Raw genomic sequence first — 7,587 nt, forward strand, 5'->3', positions numbered from 1 at the left:
GCTTCGTAGAATGAATTCAGAAGTGTTGCTTCCTTTTCTATGTTCTGAAATAGTTTGAGTAGTACTAGTATATGCTCTTCTCTGAATGTTTGGTAGAATTCCCTAGTGAAGCCATCTGGGCCAGGGCTTTTTTTTGTTGGGAGTTTTTTTTTAAATTACTTTTTCAATCTCTTCTCTCATTATGAGTCTGTTCAGATTTTCAACATCACTTTGTGTTTGTTTGGTTAGGTAGTGTGTTTCTAGAAATTTATCCATTTCATCTAGGTTTTCAGATTTGTTGGAGTATAGTTTTTCATAGTACTCTGTTATGAACCTTTTTATTTCAGTTAGGTCTGTTTTAATGTCCCCCATTTCATTTCTTATCTGGGTTATTTGCATCCTCTCCTGTTTTTCTTTTGTCAGTCTGGCCAGTGGTTTGTCGATTTTGTTGATCCTTTCAAAGAACCAACTTTTGGTTTTGTTGATTCTTTCTGTTGTTTTTCTATTCTCTATTTCATTGATTTCTGCTCTGATCTTTATTATTTCCTTTCTTCTAGTGGCTGTGGGCTTTTTTTTTGCTGCTGTCTTTCATTTGTTCTATTTCTGTGGTAATGTTTTGATTTTGTCCCTTTTATCTTTTTTGATGTATGCATCTATTGCTTTAAATTGTCCTCTGAGGACTGCCTTTGCTCATCCCCTTAATCATTATAAAGTGTCCTTCTTTGTCTTTTATAGTGGATTTTGTTTTAAAGTCTATTTTGTCTGAGATTAGTATTGCCACTCCTGATCTTTTTTGGTAGTTGTTTGCTTGATATAATTTTTTCCATCCTTTGATTTTTAATAAATTTATGTCTTTGTTTCTAAGATGTGCCTCTTGTAGACAGTATTTTGATGGATCCTTTTTTAAAAATCCATTCTGTCACTCTCCATCTCTTTATGGGTGCATTTAGGCCGTTTACATTCAGTGTAGTTATTGATAGGTGGGAGTTTATTGCTGTTATTTTGTTATTTTGTTCACTGAGCTTCTTGAATAGTCAGCTTTTCATCTTTCATGATATTGGGAAAGTTTTCTGTCGGCAGTACTTCAATGATCCTCTCTGTGTTTTCTGTTTTCTCCCCCCTGTTCTGGAACTCCGAGCATTCACAAATTTTTGATTTTGATTGTATCCCACATAATTCTCAGCATTTCTTCATTCTTTTTTTCTGATTTTTCCTCAAACAAAGTTGTATCTAGGTGTTTGTCTTCAATTTCGCGGATCCTGTCTTCCATCATTTCCAATATGCTCCTCAGCCCTTCTGTGACACTGTCCATTTCTGAAATCTTGTTGTTTATCGTTTGGATTTCTAATTTTTTTATATTATTTCTAGTTGTGAGCTTATTTTAGCATTTTGTCCCTTTATTATTATCCTGGATTCTTCTGTTTTGTCTGTATTTTCCACAAATTTGTCTGCCTTTTCCATGAATCTGTCTATTTTTTTCTGCATTTTTGTCTGATTTTTGCTTGAACTCTTGGATAGCTGTGAATATTAGAGATTTACATTCTCTATCAGGTGGTTCTATTGCCTTTTCTTCTACTGGAAAATAATCTGATATTTTATTTTGGATGCCTACTGGAACCATCCTGTTGTGTTTTTGTAAATGTTTTGATATTGTCTGTTGTCTTCAGGACATTCAGTAGTTATTTTCCTCATTTATTGATTGTAGATTTGTTTCGTACTGATTTTTCGTTTTATTTGGTTATGTCTGAGTAGGTGGGCTGTCTGTTCTTTGTTGTTGGCTCGTCTGTAGGCATAGTACTTTTCACCTTCTTCTCCAATTGGCAGGGTTTGTTGCTTAGATATGGTACAGCAGGGTAGGTTCAGCTGAAGGGGAGTTGCTGGTATGGGCTGTTTGTGGCATGCCCTAGGGCCGACAGGGCAGGCTGGGAATCAGTGCAGGGCAGGTTCCGGTAGGCCATGCCTGTGCTGCTTGGGGGTGTGATGTTCAGCACACGGTGCAGGTACACCAGAAGAAGGGGGAAGATTGTGATGTGTGAAGCTAAGATGGGTATGTGAAAAAGGAAAGAGAGGAGAGAGAAACAGGAGCCAAAAACATACAAACAAAGAAACAAACAAAAAGAGTGCTAAGGGAGCTTGCTGTTGGTGTGGAGTGATGAGAGAATGAGAAATGGAGAAAAAAAAAGGGGGAAAAAAAAGAAAAAGGGTAAAAGATAAAAAATGAATAAATAAAAACTAAAAAAAAAAAAGAAAAGCCCCCCAGGGATCCCACCAGTGTGGCTGTGAGGACTGGGAAAGTTGCTCCCAGGCAGTGAAGTACAGCCTGGCTAGAAGGGGTAGAGGTGTCACACTGCACCAGGTATTCAGGAGACAGGAAGAGAAGGTAAATATAGAGAGATGAGACATTGAGAAGTGAAGAAAGACAAAAAGGAAAAAAGAGAGAGAAGAAAACAAAACAAAGAAACAAAAAAAAACCCCAAATCCCCAAAAAACAAAAAGACCAAAAAAATGTCCCCAGGGATGTCCCTCTGCATCTGTGCAGAGTAAGAGAATAGCCTCCAAGCTGTGTGGTACTACCTGGCTAGAAGGGGCTCCCAAGCTGAGGATAAAAAAAGAAAACAAACAAATCAAAACAGAACATATCAGGACAAAGAAACAAAAAAGCCCCGGGGGTCCCACCAGCATGGCGGCACGGGCCAGGAAGCAGTTTCACAGTCGAGCGGTATTTTGCAGCTTTTCAGGAAGAAGCAAGGATGGCACACGGAGCCAGGTATTTGACAGAAAGGAGGCAGAAGCTGTGAGAGGTAAGGAAGAAATCAAAAGAAGCAGAAAAAAGCAAGAACAGCAGCCAACAAATGGCACTTAGGGAGCCGGCCAGTGTGGCCGGGTGGAATCCAAATGGCACTGGGGTGAAATCGGTGCTTCCTAGCCAAGAGACTGTGGCCGCAGGAAGCAGAGGAGGCCAAGTGGGGGTGAAGAAGGTTGGGGGTGGGAAAGCGTGTATCACTGGTTACCATTGTTCTGTCTCCTGCTGGGAGCTCTGTGAAGCTGCTTTCCTGTACTTCCTGTTTGCTGATCTGTGACAGGAGTCCAAGATGGTGAATCCATGCTGTGGTAGCTGATAGGCGACCTCTGCATGTATCTTTCCTTTCTCTTTGTTCTCTGTCAGTTTCTTACTCCGTTCGGTGCTTGGCTGAGTTCCTTATCTCTTCATTTGATGGTTAGGGTTTCAGGATTGATGTTTGTCTCTGTTTGACTTAGTCTTTTGGATCTTTGCTGTGGAGGGATGGCATGGTGCTTCCGTCTATAGTGCCATATTGCCTGAAAGTCAGCTCTCATTTCTTTTTCTTCAGTTTACTTCTTCTGTGAAGCCTTACAAAAATATACCATCATCAAACCTTTTATTGTGTGTTTAGGTTTCTACTTCTACTGTAACAGAAATACCATAAGTGGGTGACTTTAAAGAACAGAAGTTTATTTTCTTAATATTCTGAAGGCTGAAAGTCCAAATCAGGGTCTCAGCCATGCCGATTCCTTCCTTGTTAGTAGCCCTGGGCATTCTTTGGTTCACTGGCACCCTCACATGGCTCCTGTCTTTTCTCATGTATACATATTTCTGTCTCTAATCTGCTTTCATTTTTATAACTCAGAAGTGATTAGATTTAGAACCCACCCTATTTCTGAACAGGATTACATCCACAGGTATAGGGGTTAGAATTCCAACACGTATTTTAAGGGACACAATTTAATTCATAACATTGTGTACCTCTTCTGTATTCTATTATTTAGCTATTAGAAAGTGTAAACAGAGTCTCAGGTATCTAAAATGTTATAAAATAAAAACATCTTAAAATTGAAAGACATCCTTGACTGTAACCAGTCTAACGTACTCTTTGATTCAGTAATCTCTCTACAACATCCTAGAGTATGTCTTCTGAGTTCTTTTTTTTTCACTGATAGACCACCCACTGTCTTGTAAGGTAGTCTATGGTATTTGTTATTATAGGAAATTTCTTCCTTAGTTTGTCACAAATGAATTCATATTCAGAGGAGAATAATCATGGTGGTGAACGGACATGAAATCATATCATATAAGGAATAGCTGAAAGAACCTGAGTCTGTTGCTTTTGTTGAAGAGTGTACTCAGGTGAGATGATAGAGCTCTCTGAGAATACTTAAAGGACCATCATATGTAAGGAGGATGAAATTTGTTCCGTATGATGCCAAAGAAGATAAATAGGTATGTTACAAAGAGATGGATTTTAGCTTACTAAAAGAGTTGTTAACAGTGTTGGTTAAGGATGGCATGGGCTGCTTTGAGAGGTAGTAAGATTCTTAGTACTGCAGGAATAAATACGTCGGCAGACCCCTTGTTGGGGCCACTGTAGATGATACTCAAACATTGGCCCAGTTTCAACGATAGAGTATGTGACTCTATGAAATCTGCCTCCCTCTAACTTCCACTTGTCCCTGGAACCTGGGAGTCTTCCCTGTTTGCCTGTCCTAGCTTGGATGCATAAGGGAAAAGTGAATCTGTTGGATAAAGAGACTGAGGGAGTCTGTGAATTCAAGGAATCATACAGGCCAGCCAATATTTTGCAACATATCTAATGTACTTACTATTGCAATGTAACAAATTACCCCAAAATTAGTGGTTTAAAATAAACATTTCATTGTGTCCACAGATTCTGTGGATCAGGAATTTGGACAAAGCATAGTGTGAATGGCTGGTCTCTGCTCATAATGTCTGGAACCTCAGCTGGGAAGACTCAATGACTGGGGCTGACTGGAGTGCTGGAGCAGGAATCCCGTGAAGCTGGGAAATGGAATCGTTTTCCCTCTCGTGTCTGCTGGTTGATGCTGTCTGTCAGCTGGGACGTTAACAGGAACTGTGGACTGAAACACCTCCATGTAGTCTCTCCTTGTGGCCTGGGCTTCCTAAAAGTGTGGTGACCTCAGAGTAATCCCCTTTGTGTGGTAGTCAGGACTCCAAAAATGAATGTCTCAGCAAGCAAAGTGGAAGCTGTACCACCTTCTCTAGCCTAGCTTCGGAAGTCACACAATGTCACTTTCGCTGAATTCTGTTGATTAAAACTGAGTCACCTGTCTACCCAGATTCTAGAGGAGGGGATGTAGACTCCTCTCTTGAGAGAATTCGTGAACATTAAAAAAAAAAAAAGTCATTTAAAGGGAATTTAAATTAAAGGACATATTGGAAGAACAAAACAAGCTTCTGCTTGTTTTCCATTTGGGAGGAAATAGAAAACAGACTGCATACAGAAAAGAGAGGCTCATCTGGGGCTTATTTTGGCATACTAATGCCTCTTCATATACTGGCCATGTGTGTCTTCCGCAGTGTAAACTAATTTTTGATTTTTAAGTTAATCCCACACTGCTCAGCACCTATTGGGCTTCCAAGAATTAAAAAATAAAAACAAAAATGTAATAAATTTTTAACAGAAAAAGTATAAAATAGAAAGAAGCAAGTATAACCCAGTTTTTCTTTCATCTGTTTCTTAGGATTATTCCAAGTGATTGCACTAGCAAACTTGTTTATTACACATAAAGTCCTAACTCTAATCTGGCTAAGGACATCAGCTGGCCTTGATATTATCAACCGATAGCCTTCACTTTCTGTGTAATTCCAGCTTTCCATTGACTCTAAAACTCCACTTCAGAACACATTGTAATTTACATAGCCATTTTATCAAGTAAGCTAGACTCTGCAGTGTGCAGACTATTCTTTATTCTTTCCTTTCAAGTCTGCTTTTCAATTTACTCTTTTCTGCCCTGGATGAAACATTTCTCAGGTCTAATAGCTTTCTGGTTCCTTTAATTATAAGAAGGTCTGATTTTCAAAACTTAGAATACTTGACTAATTTAGGGTTCCCTTGTCCCCCAGCTTGGGCCTGACCAGGAGTGAGGAAAGAGAATATGTTATGCTTCTTCATGATTTCCTAATTCTACTTCCTTTTTCACTCTGAAGTATGATTTTCTGCCCCTCCAGAGAAGAAAGATAATAAGTAAGAAGGGTTTTATTTGACTGGTATTTTTATATCTGGCAACAAAGTAGAAGTCGTATTGCCTTTTATGACCCAGCTTTGGAAATCACACAATGCCACTTCTGCCAAATTCTATTAGTTAAAGTGAGTCACATGCCCACTCAGATTCAAGGGAAGGGGACATAGTCCCTTTACCTATCTTCATGGGCGGCATGTCAAAGGTGACAGATATAAAATTGTTAGCCCTTTTTCTCATGGGTTGCTTATGTTCCTGGGAGATCCTCCTGCTAGTGGATCTATGACTGCAGTTCCCTTTAAACAAGCAATGTTTCCACATCTGGCTGCTTTTGAGTCCCCTGAGGACAATTGTTTGGAGTCCCTGGGTGGTGCAAATGGTTAACATGCTCGGCTGTTAACTGAAAGCCTAGAGGTTCAAGTCTACCTAGAGGTGCCTTAGAAGAAAGAAGGCCCAGTGATCTACTTCTGAAAAATCAGTCATTGAAAACCCTACGGAGCGAGGAGGCAGGGCCAAGACAGTGGAGTGGTCAAACGCTTCCTGTGGTCCCTCTTACAACGAAGACCTGAAAAAACAAGTGAATTGACTATATATGACAATCTAGAAGCCCTGAACATCAAAGGGAAAGTTGAGGGATCGTACTGAGTGGCAGGGGGAGGGACAGATGGTTCAGAAGAAGCGAGGAATTGCCAGACCTGACCTGGCGGGAGCCGGCACCCTTCAGGCTGGATTGGCTCGTGTGCAGAGTGAGGCAAGCAGTGGCGCTTGGGAGATGATTTCCACGTCAGGAGAGACCCAGCGGCAGAGAGTCTACTTGGACTCCCAGAACCAGTGAAAAGCAGCGCTCAATTGGCAAAAGGTAAGTACTTGCATCTGACCTACTACATGGATCAAAAAACACCCGCTTTGGGAAAAACCTGTCTCCCATTTACCTGTCCCCTCCCCACTCTGCACTGGTCCTGGGCCTGCTTCAGTGATTGCAGAGTCCCCTGGGCCAGAAGTAGGACCCATGATGTGCCCTGAGCCATTCTCCTGGCCTTGGAGAGGGAACAAATTAACAAACAGGAAAAAAATAATCTGCCAGCTCCCCTAAGCCAGGAACTCAGGGTAGGCCCAGCTTCTTTGCCTAGGCACAGGCACAACGGGTCCATGGACTTTGAATGCCTTTCACCTCTACAGAAACCTGTGTAGGCCCATTACAACAGCGTAGGCCCTCATTACCACAGTACAACAGGGTATATACCTGAAGCCTAACTTCAGCTGTATCAGCTATATGGTGAAGTGGCAGGTTCGTGACATTTGACACTGCTGTGCCCATTAAGCAGGGTCCTCACCTACCCACATCGTGGGCCTGAAGACGGGTGGCTCCACCCACGCCACCTAGCCACCTGCTACAGGGGCCCAAGAATAAGTGGTGCCTCCCAGTCCTTACAGCCAACAGCACTGAGTGCTCATAGTCCAGACCTATATAATGAAAATTACAAGACATTACTGCAAGGAACCAAAAGAGACCTGCATAAGTGGAAAAACATACCTTGCTCATGGATAGGAAGACTCAACATTGTGAAAATGTCAATTCTACCCAAAGAGATC

Source organism: Trichechus manatus, unplaced genomic scaffold, assembly GCF_000243295.1.
Source record: "Trichechus manatus latirostris isolate Lorelei unplaced genomic scaffold, TriManLat1.0 scaffold00111, whole genome shotgun sequence".
NCBI lineage: Eukaryota > Metazoa > Chordata > Mammalia > Sirenia > Trichechidae > Trichechus > Trichechus manatus.